Below are 21,268 nucleotides of genomic sequence, written 5' to 3' on the forward strand. Positions count from 1 at the left end.
TGGAACATCTGGTAGGAGTGAGGCGTAGGCCACATGGACGTAGGCCAGCTACACCACCCAGTACAGATCAACATGAGCATGCCACCTCACATGCCCGCTCCCACAGTGCCAGTAGCAGTAGCAGTGCAGCTGGTGCTGCGCTGTCCATGCCTGGACACAGCAGGCCACGTGGACATGGCCCTGGACATTCCCAGCGGGGACACGGTTCCAGTGGACATGTGTCGTCGGACAGTAGCCAATTTGTACCTCCGCCTGGTAATGCCCGTGCAACCCCTGGCAGGCACAGGTCACATGTCCGTGGCCAGACACAGTGAGATGTACAACCTGGTCTGTACAATCTGGAGCTGTCTATAATTCCCCAGTGTAGGCCTCACAAAAGGCAGAACTGTGTGCACACATACATGAGCACAGCAAACACATCTGTAGGGCACCACAGTACCCACATGCATACTGAACTGACATGTCCAATCATATCACCGGCCCTTACCCACATATATGATGTCATCCATTGGTGCAGCCTATGCCCCTGGCAAAAATTATCACCCTGTGCATATGATGAAGCCTGTGCCACATCCCTGTCATCCACACCATCTGTGCAGGGACATGCTCAAATGGTCTGATACACAGGGTGAACAGAATAGTGAGAGAAGTGTATATTACATTAGTTGTGTACTGTTAACATGCACCAGACAAACCATGTAGTACAGGTTTAACAGGCATTGTTATATGTTCACAGTATGTGGCTCAGTAACAACAGTAGCAGCATATTGGTAATGATGCCCTGGTTCCCTCCTTATGGTCTACTTGCATGTGCCTACAGGTAACAGTGTTTGCAGTCTCCCATGTGTAACTGTGGAGTACTCACAGGCACGTATGGCAATATCAGCATGCTATACATAGCCTCAACCTGACTGTTGGAAAGCCTAACATACCACAGATATCCACACATATACTGCTCCAGAAGCATGTGGGCAGTTTAATAGGCTACAGTGGCTAGGGACATGACTTCCATACCAAGTCACATCACAGGTATGTTGACATGGTGCAGGGGTTGTACACAGTGGTCTGGCCGATGATAACATTAGAGGCCACTTGATAGCATGAGGCCTCACTGTGTAGCAGTATTACCCTATCACATTACAGGAACATGCCCACACTCACGGGGTCAAAAACACTATCATCACCATGAGGGGTTAGGGATCCTGTGTGTTCTGTATGGTAGCATACACCCTCACTCCATGCACCAGACAGCCATACATACATACACACACACACACACACACACACACACACACACACACACACACACACACACACACACACACACACACACTGTGGAGACCACAAATGTCATACACATATGGATAGCTGATGTGTGAGGTACACACACCACTCCTGCCTACATCAGGCTTTCCACACTGCAGTATGTACAGATCTCTACAACAGTGTACAGGGGTGTGTAACAATTGGGATGTATTCCCCACCATATGTGGCATATATGGTCACACAAGCAAACACATATGGCAGTACTGTGAATGATACACCTGCTATATGATGATACGTCTCACAGACATGCAGCAGTATTGGCCACATTATGTGTACCAATGCTACGTCCGGCAATTGTGCTGCTATATGCACACGGGAAGATGTAAGTGTTACAGATGTCAAGTGATGTACAGTCAGTAACACCTGACCGCTGTGTAGGTTTTATGTCTTCACCATCAAGTAACAGCAACATAGCGTAATGTTTGCACATGTAATAGTAGGATGGCGTGTGACACACCTGTGAGCCATCCCTGGCAAACATCCATCTGCACAGGTGGATCACAACTGCATGTACACATCCATCGATACCTGATGTACATCCTACCATACTGTCAGTATGTCACCATATACAGGTGTCAATGATGGGGCTGCATTGCAACTACATGTTGTAGTTAGGCACAGATGAGTTACATACATCAGCTACTGCACATGCATGGTAGCTGCATGCACACCACTACATGTACATGTGTGTTGGTCCTACATGCCTGTCATGTAGGCGTGTTTGTATGCATTGCAATTGGTGGACATGTGTGATGGCATACATAACACATGGACTGTTGTATGATATGATGGGTGTCATGGGTAACTAGTACAGAGGGAATGTGTCCTCAGTCAACATTGCTACCTCATGTACTGTTAGCATTCAGCAGCCATGGACCCACCTTCCATTTGCGTGCGTGTGATTGCTGTAGCCACTTGTCTGCACAGAGGACAGCAAAAGCTATGCTATGTACATATTTGTTGTGTGTGTTGTCCATGTACATATCCACTGCGATTACATATATGTCATATCCAAATGTGTGTTCTTGGGTGTACAGCGACAGTCATCTGTCACAGCTGTGTAATACCCAGGGTTCCTGGTATGTGTAGATCTGACCTGGTTATTACAGTGGTATCATTGCAATGCATAACACATGATGGAACCCTGCAGGTACATGTGTAGTCTGCACAATTGCTGTAGACCTATGTACAGTCCACTGGTCATGAGTCACACAGTGTTGTGGTAATGTATGGCTGTGTATTGCTGGTCCAATGACATGGTGATGTCTGAGGGCTACATTGTAGACTGTGGTGTGTACCTCTGTGATCTGCACCTGAGACATCTGTGATGGCTCCTGAGTGTGTACTGGTCAGTACATGTGATTGTCCTTCATGTACGTGGGGACAGTAACACCATACTGTGCCCTTCTGTGTTTAGAATCTGTGTGCACGCAAGACGGCCCTCTGCAACTGCTAAGTGTGTGAGCACGCCCAGTACACCATTGTGTAGATGGACACACAGTACATTCCAAACTGCGCCCTTCTGTGTTTAGAATCCGTGTGCATGCAAGACGCCAAACCGTGCCCTTCTGTGTTTAGAATCCGTGTGCATGCAAGATGGCCCTTTACAACTGCTAAGTGTGTGAGCATGCCCAGTACGCCGTTGTGTAGATGGACACACAGGACATTCCAAACTGACGTGTGATGCTAAGCGTGTGGGCATGCCCAGTGACACCTTGTGTCGGTGATGTGCCTCTGCGTATGGGCATGGCCATTGACATCCTGTATAGCAATGGTGGTCATCCAGGCAACAGATGTCCATTTACAACGTCACAATGGATGCCTGCATTGAACACAATTGTTGACTGTCTTGAAGGGTGTACTGACATCCTGTATAGCGATGGTGGTCATCCAGGCAACAGATGTCCATTTACAACGTCACAATGGATGCCTACATTGAACACAATTGTTGACTGTCTTGAAGGGTGTACTGTCTGTGGCGCGTCCCATATCCATGTAATGTTGTTGTAGTGCTCCATAAGATATTCAGTTGCCTCGATCACACCACTGCCGTGTGTGTGTGTCTACGTCTACCTTGGGACAGTAATATGCTTGCAGACTGCTCACTCTCTATACATTCCCTATCGGTGTCTCTGCCTTTGCGGATGATGTCACCCACCTAGAAGTATGCCTCTGGGAGTGTTGTATTCAGTAATCTCGGTAGCACGTTCTGTAACTGCGTAATGCTGTAGTGTGCTAAGGTAATTAGGTGTATGTTTGACTCCCAGCCCTGCCAGGTGTGTGCCTGTGTGTGTGCATATGTTTCCAACTGCCTGAGGACAGAGTAATGCGTTTAGATGTCTTACAACACATACATTCCCTATCGGCGTCTTTGCCTTTGTGGATGATGTCACCCACCTAGAAGTATGCCTCTGGGAGTGCTGTGTTCAGTAATCTTGGTAGCGCATTCTGTAACTGCATATTGCTGTAGTGTGATAAGGTAGTTAGGTGTATGTTCGACCCCCAGCCCTGCCAGGTGTGTGCCTGTGTGTGTTTCCAGCTGCCTGGGGACAGAGTAATGCTTTTAGACGGCTCACACCACATACATTCCCTATCGGCGTCTTTGCCTTTGCGGATGATGTCACCCACCTAGAAGTATGCCTCTGGGAGTGCTGTGTTCAGTAATCTCGGTAGCACGTTCTGTAACTGCGTATTGCTGTAGTGTGATAAGGTAGTTAGGTGTATGTTCGACCCCCAGCCCTGCCAGGTCTGTGTGTGTGTGTGTGTTTCCAGCTGCCTAGGGACAGAGTAATGCTTTTAGATGGCTCACACCACATACGGCATCTTTGCCTTTGCAGATGATGTCACCCACCTAGAAGTATGCCTCTGAGAGTGTTGTAGTCAGTAATCTTGGTAGCGCGTTCTGTAACTGCGTATTGCAGTAGTGTGATAAGATAGTTAGGTGTATGTTCGACCCCCAGCCCTGCCAGGTGTGTGTGTATTTCCAGCTGCCTGGGGACAGAGTAATTCATTTAGACAGCTCACACCACATACATTCCCTATCGGCGTCTTTGCCTTTGCAGATGATGTCACCCACCTAGAAGTATGCCTCTGGGAGTGCTGTGTTCAATAATCTCAGTTGCGCATTCTGTAACTACGTATTGCTGTAGTGTGATAAGGTAGTTAGGTGTATGTTCGACCCCCAGCCTGCCAGGTGTGTGTGTGTATATTTCCAGCTAACTGTGGACAGATTAATGCTTTTAGATGGCTCACACCACATACATTCCCTATTGGCGTCTTTGCCTTTGCCGATGATGTCATCCACCTAGAAGTATGCCTCTGGGAGTGCTGTGTTCAGTAATCTTGGTAGTGCATTCTGTAATTGCGTATTGCTGTAGTGTGATAAGGTAGTTAGGTGAATGTTCGACCCCCTTCCCTACCAGGTGTGTGCCTGTGTATGTGTGTTTCCAGCTGCCTGGGGACAGAGTAATGCTTTTTGATGGCTCACACCACATATATTCCCTATCGGCGTCTTTGCCTTTGTGGATGATGTTATCCACCTAGAAGTATGCCTGTGGGAGTGCGGTGCTGCCTGAACTTGGTAGCGCGTTCTGTTACTGCATAATGCTGTAGTGTTGTAGACTAGACAGGTAGATGCTCGATTCCAGGGCATGGCAGGTGTGTGTTTGGCAGTTATACCATATGTGTTGGTATCTGTGGGTGGCTAGCTGCAGGATGTGTCCAGTTTTTTTTGTTGCTGACCTATTTAATGTCCACAGCCCGCATATTCTGCTTAGACACTGGGTTGTCAACACATACAGTCGCCAATAGGTCTGGTGAGTAACTGTCAACAGCCCTACTCTTACCCTTGCTATGGTCTGACCCGTGTGATGCAACATAACACACATGCCTTGATATTGACAACATTACATGTTGCAGGTGGCACACATGGTTTCCTTTCCATTCCTGTCTAATGCATTGCTGTCATGTGGTTAGCTGTTGTGACATAAATGCCATATCTACATATGTGTACATGTATAAGTGTGTATGTATATATACATATATATATGTCCATGTATATATGTCTACAAATAATATATGTGATATATGTAGATGTAGAGGTGGACATAGATGTGAACATATGTCTGGAGACTTCAGCACTATTGACTATTTGTGCTGGATGATCTGTACATGATAACCTCGGATCTATTAATATCTGCCATGGCGTGGTGTTAATGCACATCGTCTGTGGTGTGCAGGGCCATGGGTTGTTGTCGTGTCAACACCAGTTATTTTTTTGCTGGGAAGACAATGGGACATCGAATATGGTGATGGTAAGGCACCTGTTGCCAGTTGTGTGTGGATCTGAGTGACACTGAGCAGTGGTTAACATGTTGGGGTTTTGGTATGGGTCATATAAGTATTCATTAGAAGACTATACTATGCAGATGAGGTTGACTATGGTGTAACACATTTATCACCAGGGTGTGCTGCTGGTCCCTGGAGTGTATGTGTGTAGTCAGCCAGGTGCAGGTCTCGCATATAGTTGATAGCATGGGAGGGGGGTCAGGCATACTGTACGTACATTGCAGAACATTGCCTCGGGAGTGCTCCTGCCTTAGCAAACCTAAGCTAGGGGTGTGTCTATACCTGCCTGGTGACATTGGGAGGGATGACAGCAGTGGTGGGGTAGTCAGGGTGTCCAGGCTGCACAAACAGGTGTTGATCAGCACATTCAGCTGATGACATGGCCTGCCCACACATGAACAGTACACTAATTCGAGCAAGCAGCATACACACATGTTTCATCCACACTCTACACCATCGGTCTATACCTGCAGGGACATTTCACGACACAGTCCAACCAAATGACACGGGCTGCAGCAGGCGACATATACCAACATGTGCAGGGGGCTGGGGCAGTGCAGATGTGTATGCTGCCGAACAACCCTTACTGGGGTGACATAAGACTTTATTGACCGAGGGTGACGTACCAGGGTCTACATGGGCTGGGGATGTTGGAGCACTATGGGGTGGACAGAGACCTCCTACAGCAGCTTGTTAACCTGTGCCTAACACATCACACAGGCCGAGGGGAACGCATCACAGTGGATACCATGGGATGTGTTGCCCTAGGTGTACTAGCCACAGGTACGTCACACAGCACAACTGGGGATATCGTGGGTATCTCACAGGCATCTGCATCCAGAGTATTGCACCACTTCACAAACGCCATGTCATCACATGCTAGTGAGCACATACAGGTCCTCCACATACATGATTAGTGGACCAGCAATATGAATCTGTTCCACCACATGGATGAGTACCCTGGGGTACTGGGTGCTATAGCCTGCACATGTAGCAGTGCCCAGGGAGCAGGGTAGGGCCTACAGTCAGTGCAGGGGCTTACCCTCCAACAGCTAGGCCCTATGTGATGACCAGGGCATTAGATTGAATGTGTGTGCTGTCTACCCTGGAAGCTGTGATGTGTCCGATATATGGCGTCTGACACAGCTGTAGCACACCAATGCCTATGTGGACATTCCCTACAGTCTCCTAGTGGGGGATGCTAGGTAAACACTGGTGTAGTGGCTTATAACACCCATCAGCAATGCACACACACCTGAACACGCACACCATACTGAGGCGGATGCACAGGCAAGACATATACATGTGCATGTGTTTGGGATGCTCGGTTCACAGTTCTGGTATCTGGACACATCTGTAAGGGCTTTGCAGTATTCACAAGCTATATGCATACATGTTGTTATGTTGTTTGCTATGCTACACAATGTTAGCCTGCAGTAACAGTTGCAACAGAAACAGCATGGGGCAGGGCCACACAGCCCAACACCACTGCCAAGGCCTGTACAGGCACAGTGTGACTTGGTGAAGGAACTACCTGTGTAGGGAACAGTCAGCGACAGCCCGTGCACAGTATGACCTGCCCTTGGCAAAGAGGCAACACACGGCATATGCACTGACACAGTAGGTACCCACAGATTTCCCCTCACTGACCTGCACACAGTACAATGGATGCCAAACATGACAGTACCTGTGCTCGGCTATGTATGGGAGGTGCACTGTGTGCATCCGACATAGGCAGCACTCCAGCACCATCCTCAAGTCCGTAACACAACCAGGGTATGTCTAATGACCTAACAAGTGGCGGTTGTATTAGAATATGTACTTACCCATTGCTCTTGTATGTATGTGAGCATACAAATTACTGTGGTGGCCAAATGTTAGGGCAGCAGACAGTACACATCCATAGTGGCACCATGACCTCTGTAGCATATACGGGGGTCACAATGGTAGCCTGTAGTACACAGGGTGTCCTACCCACTGCAGATTATGGGCTGACCATCACTTGTGTCCATACAGCCCACACACATTCCATGCAGCTGGACAGATGTGGACCAATACAGACAAATGATATACGATGGCCTATGGATATGCCCAATGACTGACCCCAACCCGTATGACACACACAGATGACAGCAGGCCAGGCTGTTTGATGTAGGATGTGTAATAAGATGTCCAACACCACTGTGCTGGTAATTAATGCTGGGAACTGATGTACCCTGGTATCCCTCCAACCAGCAATTTAGGTAGGTCCACACACTGACATGGAGTACCCGGCAGACCAGTACAGTAGCAGCAGATGTCTACAACTGTTAGCTGTGCCCCCCATCACACCTACACATGTGAGAGTCATGTGCACCACCCATGGTGCTGTGTAGGACTGTGGTTGCATGTCCCCCCACGCTATACAGACATGTAGCAACTGTCAATGCCACATGACCATTAGCTACCCTGCAGACACAGCATGTCACCTGTCTGTGTAGAACTGAGGGGTCAGCAACACAGTACTAACTATCTGGACATGTGACACATGCAATACAGTTGACCATACTTTGCATGCTCACACACATGATGGTATTGTCAGTCTACAACATGCGCAACAGTCATACTGGGCATGCTCACATACTGAAACACAGGACGGCCAGGCATGCACACACCAGTGGTCTGGACATATCTGCCAGTACATTGCTATACTGTTGGATGTCTGCGCTGTATGGTGTTTGCGGTCTATTGTCTGTATATATGCCATGGTCTATTGTTCATTCACATGAGCTATGTGTGCAGATTACGTCTACCATCACGTGTATAGGGCGGTTCTTTGTTTGCGGACAGGCTGACGCCTTTGGATACAAACCGGGTAAGGCACAGTCTAGCAGGTGGGAGCTGTTGTGCGTGGGTTTGCACAGTGTTAAGCACTGCTGACCTCTGGTCACTGCACCTTATACACATTTACAGTCCACATTTCTTTGACAGGGCACTACTGGCATACTGGTAGACAAACACGCTTACAGCCGCTTGCTCTCCGACATTTCCACTTACATTTGTCACTCACGCTGGGTGTGTGCAATCCCTTGTGATGTGTATTACATCGGACTACATGACTACAGTATCAGGTATGTGTAACCATTTTGCGACGGCAGCCGTTTGACTGTATGGACTCGGCGGCCTGTCCAGTGATGTAATCATATTATATGCATGTTCCTCATATGATATGCTCCCATCTGCCTGATACATGGGAACCGATACTCTGCAATGCTGACATGTGACTTGAGTTTGTTAATGCAGCTGTCTGCCGAGTCATGCTACCGCATACCAACTGCACGTTGACCACCTTTCAGATTGCACGATGGGAGACTGTAGGAGTGACACCTTTCCCACTTTGCATGGGACAGTCCCTCATCACACATCACATGTGGCAATACCAGAACTCTCCACCAATCGGGGACACATTTCTGCAGAATAAGGGACAGGTCATGAAAAACAGGGACATATTTACAAAAGTAGCGCTATTAACTTGACACATTGACAGAATTAGAGCATATGACATAATACACATATTCTGATCTAACAGTTGTATATAACTCTTACTTATTGTCATTAGTCAGTAAGTGTAAGTCACCACCTTTCCTTCAACAGCCACTACATTTAGGAGGGATTAAGAGGGACACAGTTAGACTTTCAGTCAAACTTAGGGACGTACCTGACATTCAGGGACAGTTGAGTGGTACGGACAATACTCTAGCCATTGCAACTGTCCTGATTAGGGGACCTTCTCATGTTGTAGGTGTCTGTACTGGTTGCTTGTTACAGGTCTTGTATACTTGACACGTCGATATGTCATATGTAGTAGCATAAGCAACTATACTGCTGCTAGACCATGCTTTGATTTGCTCTGATATGTATATTTCTGTACTATGCATGGCTGTAAGTATGTTCTGCCCTGGTACATCTGACAGTTCTACAGACCGGGTTCCACTTTGGCCGTTCAGACTGGTGGCGGCCCTATAGACCCTATATGTAGAGCTATCACATGTGTCGAGGCAACACATACCCATAGCATACCTTTCAACTGTCACTGATTTTCAGGGCCATCCCTGATTTTGGATCATATTTTAACTCTGTCCCTCTTAATCCCTCCTAAAACTAGTGACGTTTGGAGGAAAGGTGGTGAATTACACTTAATGAATAATGACAATAAGTAAGAGTTACAAACTTCTTTAACTTCAGAATATGTGTATTAATTCATATGCTCTGATTCTGTCAGTATTTCCAATTAATAGCTCTAATATTTTAAATGTGTCCCTGATTGTCCTTGTGTTTTCTTGACTTATCCGTGATTCTGTTGAAATTTGTTCCCAACTGGTTGAGAGGTCTGAGCCACAGCCAATAGTACACAGACAACCTCCACGGTTTGCATACGTTAAGGTTATTCATGTAGCATTATAATTGATAATACTATTTCCTATTACATATAGCTGTTACTGATACAACAAATTGATGTCTGACACCACTACACACACTATATAGCCTCCATTCCCGAACTCACAGGCCCAGACCTCTCAACCAATTGGGGACAAATTTCAACAGAATCAGGGACAAGTCAGGAACAAACAGGGACAATCAGGGACACTTTTAAAATATTAGTCCTATTAGCTTGATACATTGAAATAATCAGAGCATATGAATTAATACACACTTTCTGAAGTAAAAGAAGTTTGTAACTCTTATTTATTGTCATTATTCATTAAGTGTAATTCACCACCTTTTCTCCAAAAGTCACTAGTTTTAGGAGGGATTAAGAGGGACAGAGTTAAAATGTGGGTCAAAATCAGGGACGTCCATGGAAATCAGGGACAGTTGAGAGGTATGCACAGGCCATGTGCCATAACTGTCATTTTGCAAGACACAACTACCCAGACGGGTGTGTCCCAAGCAGGCGTATGGGTGTTTAACCTCTTCTATTATGCTATCATCTACCTGAAGTGGTCAGCAACTTATGCACTTTCCGTCAGTAGCAGAACTTACATACCAATGGGAGTGACTGAACACCGTATCAGGAACAATGCATAACACCCTGCGGGACACATTTAGATGATTGGTTCTATTTACCAGACACATTCATAGTCACAGAACATATGTATTCATTCACGTTTGTAGAGGTACATGTTGCTTATGACTCATACATGTTGTCATCTGTCATTACCTGTATTCCGCCACCTGTTCACCTAATATCAGTAGTTCTGGCAGTGTTTCTTTGGACTTTGTTACATTCTGATACATAACTATGGATGTCCATGCTACTCGGGCACATGGCACTGTGTAGGTCTCTATGTATTCCCCGATGGTTTACAAACTATCCGGTAGATGTCCTCTTCAGGTTTGGGAGGTGTAGGCATATGCTATGCCCACATAGGAATATTAATGACTTCCACTAGGTGGGCCTACTACATCTCTGCCAACCAGCACCTGCACACTTAAGCCCATTAATGCATACCCATGGTCCACCTACCTGGCACCCCTCTACAGCAGTTGTGACAAATACTGCGAGTGCAGCTGGGGTATGAGCACACCCCTACACATTGCCCACTCTCCCCATCTCGGGACACATGTTGTATGTTTTGTCAACCCATGTATTATCACACTGGCACAACCTACTGTTCCATGTACACCTACATCCTGCTCATATTAGTGTCAGCAGATTCTTTCATACCTGACCTTTTGGGGTCCCACAAGGGACACCGTTATCTATGTTTAAAGTGTAAACCTTGCAAAACTCTCCCACTGGTCCTTTCCTACCGGTGTTTTGGACAGTGGCAGTGTCTTGATCTGTATTGCCGGTCTGTATGTCTGTCCAGCCTAGCTGGTCGATGTGGGGGGTACAACGTTTCTTTATTGGACCTCCCAGTCACAAATGCCCGGGCTGTAAATATGATACCCCTAATTGCTGTGAAGTAACCTATTTATGTGTATGTGTATATCTACACTGACATATAGTTTGTTTTGTGTGTATGTGTATATATCACTATCACTACCTGTTGTTTGTGTATATATTTATCTATCTATATATATCCGTAGTATATCCTTGTGTGTGTGTGTATACGCACACACACACATATATATATATCTATATATATATATATATATATATATATATATATATATATATACATATATATATATATATATATATATATATGTATATATATATATATATATATATATATATATATATATATATATATCCGTTTGGATATATATGTGTATGTACATTATTATAGCTATGTGTATATATATCTATATATATATATATATATATATATATATATATACGTTTTTATCTATATATACATCTGTGTGTCCGTTAACCTATACATTTCCCGGACATGGACACTTACACATGCATATTGGTTTTATCCTTGCGTCAACAGCATACTATTGCCTTAGTCATTCTGACACCGACACTTCAGTCCATTGAACTTGTGCTCAGTATATTGCATGTTATGCAGCGGACAGATGTCACAGGTTTTTCATGTCTGAGGTACCACTGCTAGCTGGGTTGTGATAGTGTCATTCGACCTATTCCTCGTATGCGCAGTCTATTATTCCTGCTACTGTGTTTGTTTCTGAACACATTCATATTATTACTGTTGATAGGATGTGTGTTTGTGTTACTGTGACTGTACGTCAACAAATTGTTGCCTTCATGTAGTTGTGTCTTTCTGCTTTTCCCGGTTTGGGGTTGTCACAGCAGAACTCCATTCCGTTCATTGGTGGTGTATAGGTTTCACGTGCCGTGCTGCCAGACCTGATGCACAACATCTGACAACGATACACCCATTCACGCATGTCTCCATGCAAACGACGCTCTATCTGGGAATCGCAACAACGTACTAGCTAGGGTTACCACCTGTCCCACTTTGTAAGGAACAGTCCCTCTTTGGGCAGTTGTGTCCTGCAAAAAAACTGAAAAAAAGGCAGATGTCCTGAGATTATTGTACGAAAATATTTCCTAAGTTTTCTTTCATAGTTTCATAAGACAGTTATTTTTTCTCTCAAACACCTAAATGTTATATGAAATAGCATAAGCAATTCAAATGCTACACGAATAAGCTTTTATTTTGGCAGAAAGGTGAAGTTCTATCATTTGTACTGGTCATGGGTATGTTTTGTCCTGCTAATCTGACATTTCTACAGTAAATGTCCCACTTTGAGCATTTGAAAAGGTGGTAACCCTAGTACGAGCTGACCTCCACGGGCCACTCCATTGCACCCGGCGCAACATACCCTATCACTCCTGTTTCTATACTCGCATATCCATGGTTTCTCCTGCACACCCGTGTTGAGTTTCTCCACATAACAGACATTATACACCTGATATCGCAGCCATGACACACCTTTATACATTGCCCTCTCATGAGCATTGGGGCCCTACACACATTTTTTACCACCTCATGTATTCACAGGCTCACCATCCAGTCATATTTGCACATACGTGCCTTTCCTGGTGTTATGGCTTACGAACAATTTGCAGGTTCCAAGTGTAGATGGTCGCAACATGTCCTACATTCCGTCTGTTTACAATGTTGACGTAGCACTTCAACAATGTTATGGCCACTGGTATAGCCCTGCCTCTGGTGTGGGGAGCAGTGCTCTACCCACACTTGTGCAGCTTTATGTGACATACGCTGCAAGCACTTCATAATTCCTACCTTGCTCTGGATTCCCTTCACAACCCTTAGGTTTGCTTTCATCTTTCAGCGTTCCTAACATATCGATATATATATATATATATATATATATATATATATATATATATATATATATATGTGTGTGTGTGTGTGTATATATAGATATAAATTTAGCTATATAATTGCATATTTCGGTTATGTCTGTGGATATTTCTCTGTACACACATTTATCTAACTGTATATTTATATATATATATATATATATATATATATATATATATATATATATATCTACATATATAGATATATATATCTACATATATAGATATATATATATATATATATATATATATATATATATATATATATATATATATATATATGAAAGTTACAGCTGTAGAAGACAACATACATTTGCTATGCTAATAGCTGCGTTCACCCGTGCAGGCCCACTTGCATCTACTTATTCTAAGTTACATATGTTTACAGACACGTCTTTAGGATTACATCTGCCTTATTCCCTATGACAGTACCACTTTGATGGAATCTGGTTAACGGACCCATGTGAACGCGGTCACCTTTACATGTATAACTGTTGGCTTTACGGCACAGAGGTATTCATTACACAATTAATATGTGCTATAGTCGTACTTGCACCGGGAATGCCTTTACGCTACGGATGCTGTAACCAGTACAGTATTGGTGTTCTGGCTCATTTATATGTATACCCATGGTTCATAGCTACTCTGACATATGCCTCACCGCTTCCCTTACACAGCAGGCATCCATTCTCCTGCTGGGAAAACCGCAGTACTACAATTAGGACATTCCCTGTTTCCTACTGCTCTGGACCCGTGCTGCGAGTCTACTCACTCCAAGGATATTCATAACCCCTACGCTTATACTCCTTGCACCTACGCATGTTTATTTTCAGGGGTTTCATGTGCTGGTCCAGGTTTAGGCTCAGCTGACTGGTGACTAGCACTTCCCTGGCGGTGTTCAAAGATCAGATGTACCACATGGACAGAGTAAGTCCAGACTTTCACATTCTACCTGTGTTTACAGATGCAGGTATTTGAGCACTTCTGACCACATTATTGGGTCGGTGCTACATAATTTAGGGTGGGGAGTGGTTCCACTACATAATGCAGGTTGGGGGGGTTGGTTTCCCTTCCCATTTGACTATTTCATTCATTTATACATACAATGAATATTATTCTGGACATCTGTTATGAAATCACTACAGGAATGCAATAGTCTAGTCAACAGCTCGGACAGTTGGTTGGTGAACTTCTGTGTACGGACCTCTCTCATACTCGGGGACTCGTGTCTACAATGACAGGGACAAGGCTATGACAACTCAGGGACAATCACGGACACTTCTACCATATTAGTACTATTAACTTGGAACATGTTGAAAGATTCATAATACTACTAAATGTCTGCAGTTAAATGCATCTAGTACTCTTCATTGTTGTGAGTAGTCATTCTCATTCAACTCTTTTCCCCCAAAGGGCACTGACTTTGTGAGTTTTAAGGGTCTGGCCAGTTATTGTGTGAATGCTCTGACCATTGGTATCATTGACATTGTCATATGTACGGGTTGTGCTGCATTCCGGTGACTAGGGTTGGCACCTTTTCACATGGCCAAGATGGGACATTTTTGGAACAGACCAGGTTTTGCAAGCCAACATATACCCACCGTCAGCACAACAGATAGAACTTTACTTATTTGCTTACATAAAAGCCTATTATTGTAGTGGTTTATTTGCTTATTCTGTTTTTTGTAACATTTAGGTATTGTAGATACTGCAATAATTATTTTCTGCTACTACTGCATAACATATTTGACGTACTTATGTCCTACAATCCCAGGACATTTGCCATTTGAAATGTCTTTTGTCAGGACACAACTGTCCAACGATGGACTATCCCTCGCAAAGTGGGACAGATGACAACCCTACTGCGGACACCAGATTGTTTGGGCCAACACATAGCCACGGCCACTGCAGGTTTAGAACAGTCATTTGTTTCCTAGCTGTAAGCCTTATACCTTTGGCACTTTTGTTGTTTGCCTGTTTCTTGTATGAATTACGTTTATTCTATCCTGACGTGACCGCTTTAGGCAACTGTTACATGCAGTATGGTGCATAGTTATTCCCTACGGTCACAAGACATTTGGCATTGTACCATTGTTGGTCAGGTCACACCTACACACGCATTAATTGTCCCTCACACAGTGGATCAGGGGTATCCTGTTTACATCAGTGCCTTCATCACCCTTATACCATGTGCCACTATGCGAATGTGTGCAATATATTCTCCCACTTATTCGTTTTGGGACACGTGCATCACGGGCAGGTGTTTGATCCTGGGTAGTAGGGTATGCATGACCACTTAGGGCTGGACTGTGTCATTTTTATTTTTATTTATTTATTTATTTAACATTTGTTGACCGGGAATGTCCGACTAGGTTCCACAGAGCCTGTTTTCAGCGGAGGCCCGGGGAGAAATGCTCCAGATGCATGTCTTTGGAATGCACCTCTAATACACATTCCAACTTGTGTCCAGATATCTACTGGACTGGACTTTGTGTCTTCCATTCTAATGTTTACACAGGTTACGTATCCCATGAGGGATATCCAAAAATTGGACCGATCCACAACAAGAGAAATAATGAACATCTTTTTGGCATTACGAAAATGTGCTGTGGGTTTTACATGCAAGGGATACATAGTGTGCAATCCTGCAACTGCCTAGTATGACACTACCTACTACATATGCGTACTGGTCACTATGTGTAGCTGTGTCTGCACCAAACCACTAGGCTAAGTATGGCTGGATTTGGTGGACGTTCAGGTACGGGAGCGGGTTGTGTGATGTGGAAGGGATGCTGGGTAGTCCATTATGCATCCAGGTGGGTTGCATTTGTTATGGCCAGTTCCATCAGGACAAATCTGTGGGTATGTGCCGGTGACATGTCTATACATTTGTCTCGCACATTTCAATATTCATATGTTTGTGGGATTGTGTTCTACAGTATGGCCTGTCTGCTTGTATTGCCCTGCCTCTGGTGTGGAGAGCAGTGCTCTACCCACACTTGTGCAGCTTTATGTGACATACGCTGCAAGCACTTCATAATTCCTACCTTGCTCTGGATTCCCTTCACAACCCTTAGGTTTGCTTTCATCTTTCTGCGTTCCTAACATATCGATATATATATATATATATATATATATATATATATATATATATATATATATATATGTGTGTGTGTGTGTGTGTATATAGATATAAATTTAGCTATATAATTGCATATTTCGGTTATGTCTGTGGATATTTCTCTGTACACACATTTATCTAACTGTATATTTATATATATATATATATATATATATATATATATATATATATATATATATATATATATATATATATATATATATATATATATATATATATAGATATATATATATATATATATATATATATATATATATATATATATATATATATATATATATGAAAGTTACAGCTGTAGAAGACAACATACATTTGCTATGCTAATAGCTGCGTACACCCGTGCAGGCCCACTTGCATCTACTTATTCTAAGTTACATATGTTTACAGACACGTCTTTAGGATTACATCTGCCTTATTCCCTATGACAGTACCACTTTGATGGAATCTGGTTAACGGACCCATGTGAACGCGGTCACCTTTACATGTATAACTGTTGGCTTTACGGCACAGAGGTATTCATTACACAATTAATATGTGCTATAGTCGTACTTGCACCGGGAATGCCTTTACGTTGGGCGGATGCTGTAACCAGTACAGTATTGGTGTTCTGGCTCATTTATATGTATACCCATGGTTCATAGCTACTCTGACATATGCCTCACCGCTTCCCTTACACAGCAGGCATCCATTCTCCTGCTGGGAAAACCGCAGTACTACAATTAGGACATTCCCTGTTTCCTACTGCTCTGGACCCGTGCTGCGAGTCTACTCACTCCAAGGATATTCATAACCCCTACGCTTATACTCCTTGCACCTACGCATGTTTATTTTCAGGGGTTTCATGTGCTGGTCCAGGTTTAGGCTCAGCTGACTGGTGACTAGCACTGCCCTGGCGGTGTTCAAAGATCAGATGTACCACATGGACAGAGTAAGTCCAGACTTTCACATTCTACCTGTGTTCACAGATGCAGGTATTTGAGCACTTCTGACCACATTATTGGGTCGGTGCTACATAATTTAGGGTGGGGAGTGGTTCCACTACATAATGCAGGTTGGGAGATTGGTTTCCCTTCCCATTTGACTATTTCATTCATTTATACATACAATGAATATTATTCTGGACATCTGTTATGAAATCACTACAGGAATGCAATAGTCTAGTCAACAGCTCGGACAGTTGGTTGGTGAACTTCTGTGTACGGACCTCTCTCATACTCGGGGACTCGTGTCTACAATGACAGGGACAAGGCTATGACAACTCAGGGACAATCACGGACACTTCTACCATATTAGTACTATTAACTTGGAACATGTTGAAAGATTCATAATACTACTAAATGTCTGCAGTTAAATGCATCTAGTACTCTTCATTGTTGTGAGTAGTCATTCTCATTCAACTCTTTTCCCCCAAAGGGCACTGACTTTGTGAGTTTTAAGGGTCTGGCCAGTTATTGTGTGAATGCTCTGACCATTTGTATCATTGACATTGTCATATGTACGGGTTGTGCTGTATTCCGGTGACTAGGGTTGGCACCTTTTCACATGGCCAAGATGGGACATTTTTGGAACAGACCAGATTTTGCAAGCCAACATATACCCACCGTCAGTACAACAGATAGAACTTTACTTATTTGCCTACATAAAAGCCTATTATTGTAGCGGTTTATTTGCTTATTCTGTTTTTTGTAACATTTAGGTATTGTAGATACTGCAATAATTATTTTCTGCTACTACTGCATAACATATTTGACGTACTTATGTCCTACAATCCCAGGACATTTGCCATTTGAAATGTCTTTTGTCAGGACACAACTGTCCAACGATGGACTATCCCTCGCAAAGTGGGACAGATGACAACCCTACTGCGGACACCAGATTGTTTGGGCCAACACATAGCCACGGCCACTGCAGGTTTAGAACAGTCATTTGTTTCCTAGCTGTAAGCCTTATACCTTTGGCACTTTTGTTGTTTGCCTGTTTCTTGTATGAATTACGTTTATTCTATCCTGACGTGACCGCTTTAGGCAACTGTTACATGCAGTATGGTGCATAGTTATTCCCTACGGTCACAAGACATTTGGCATTGTACCATTGTTGGTCAGGTCACACCTACACACATTAATTGTCCCTCACACAGTGGATCAGGGGTATCCTGTTTACATCAGTGCCTTCATCACCCTTATACCATGTGCCACTATGCGAATGTGTGCAATATATTCTCCCACTTATTCGTTTTGGGACACGTGCATCACGGGCAGGTGTTTGATCCTGGGTAGTAGGGTATGCATGACCACTTAGGGCTGGACTGTGTCATTTTATTTTTATTTATTTATTTATTTAACATTTGTTGACCGGGAATGTCCGACTAGGTTCCACAGAGCCTGTTTTCAGCGGAGGCCCGGGGAGAAATGCTCCAGATGCATGTCTTTGGAATGCACCTCTAATACACATTCCAACTTGTGTCCAGATATCTACTGGACTGGACTTTGTGTCTTCCATTCTAATGTTTACACAGGTTACGTATCCCATGAGGGATATCCAAAAATTGGACCGATCCACAACAAGAGAAATAATGAACATCTTTTTGGCATTACGAAAATGTGCTGTGGGTTTTACATGCAAGGGATACATAGTGTGCAATCCTGCAACTGCCTAGTGTGACACTACCTACTACATATGCGTACTGGTCACTATGTGTAGCTGTGTCTGCACCAAACCACTAGGCTAAGTATGGCTGGATTTGGTGGACGTTCAGGTACGGGAGCGGGTTGTGTGATGTGGAAGGGATGCTGGGTAGTCCATTATGCATCCAGGTGGGTTGCATTTGTTATGGCCAGTTCCATCAGGACAAATCTGTGGGTATGTGCCGGTGACATGTCTATACATTTGTCTCGCACATTTCAATATTCATATGTTTGTGGGATTGTGTTCTACAGTATGGCCTGTCTGCTTGTATTGCAGCTGTTTATACATGTGTTTGTGTTTCTTTCAGCTTTGCCCGCTGCTCCCTCATACATCTCCGGTTCACCTATTCTGCATACGACACAGTATTGCCTTGGAGGATTGTACCATTACCCATCCCCCCCACAAACACAGATTCCTCACACCCCATACATCACTGCTTTGGTTGTTTACCCATGACATGGCCAGAGTAATACATTGAATGCCCTACATGTGTCAGGTACCTGTATGGTTGTGTTGACTACCCTGCCATGTTTGCTTTCCACATGCTATACCTCACGCACATAGGTACATGCCCATACTTAACTTTCATTACATGGTTGGTATACCCGGGTACTACCCGTTCAACTGTGACACATCCTGACAAGTTCGGCTTGTACCGCTGATTTCTGGAATTTGGCAGCCTGTTCTACTCATTGGTAGGATGCCACCTTTTCCTATGTCCAGGATGGGATATATTCCGTACACATATCCGACTGTACTGGACAACACATCCCCACAGTCGACAGTATGGATAATACTGTTCCTTTCAGCCTACATGTTTCCTTATTGTTGTAGCTGTTTATATGCTCCTTCTGTTTCGTTTACATGCTTATTCTATTTCCCATCACATTTGGTATGTGAAATATGGATATACCTTTTGTATGTGACTGTTACATGCCTTGTGGGATATGATTCGGACATACCGTCGCTAGATATCTACATTTATCGTGTATTTAGTTATGGACACATCTGCCCAGCTGTGTACCTTCCCTCACATTATGGGTCAGCTGGTGACCCTCACCATTGGGCTGGACGCACCTAATGGCGGCTCGCTAACATATGATGCATTTCACTTCCACTTGTTATAGCTATCTACACTGCATTGGACTACGGCCACACGGTCTTCCACTTCATTTGTTCACGGGATAGGGACCCATTATTCCCTACCATGCATTTGTGTTTGCTTCTTCACTTTGTGTTTGCAGGAACTTTCTTGCATGCTTTGCATACGTTTCAGTATCCACGGACACTGACAGATGGTCCTATCTTGCAACTTGTTATATGCAAGCATTTTAGATTGCATGTCGACAGCTGCCATTTCCACGCCTCCGTGCGACAGTTCGACACTATGCACTCGCGCTCCTTTCCTGTGCACATGGCTGTGGCGGCAGCACGCCTTCATTAATATGCATTTGGCGCTAATGCACCATCTTCATGCCGCACTGTCGGCGCAAGCCTACCGCCGTCCTTGCGCCGGGCTTCATGAATCCCGGGGACTGTCTTTTTTGCATCATCGGATATCAGTCAATAACATCTTTGCAGACTATCGTGTCATGGATATGTGTTAACCAAGTGTCAGAACATCTAAACCTATGGCCGTGGTGACATTTCATAATACCTTGAGGAACTTGAACTATTCAGCCTTGAGACCCTGTTTTATTTATGGTGGGAAAAGTCTTAAATGTGTTAATAAGGTACACAGTCTTAGAGATATCCTTGTTGATTAATTGTCCCATAGGGACTAGGTGGTGACTGTGGTCAGGACTTCTGCTATCATCTATGGCATATAGCCTAAGCCAAGCACCTTCTTCCAAGTGGGGACCTCTCTATGTTAGTATATCCTTGGTCTCTTTATGTTTGGATCATTGCATGTCTCCTTCCCTGTAGCCCTCTGACTCAAACCTAAACTATTTGCAGCAGGTGCAGAATACTTCATCCTGATA

Source organism: Protopterus annectens, chromosome 3.part1 (assembly GCF_019279795.1).
Source record: "Protopterus annectens isolate FY-2018-M chromosome 3.part1, PAN1.0, whole genome shotgun sequence".
NCBI classification, from domain to species: domain Eukaryota; kingdom Metazoa; phylum Chordata; order Ceratodontiformes; family Protopteridae; genus Protopterus; species Protopterus annectens.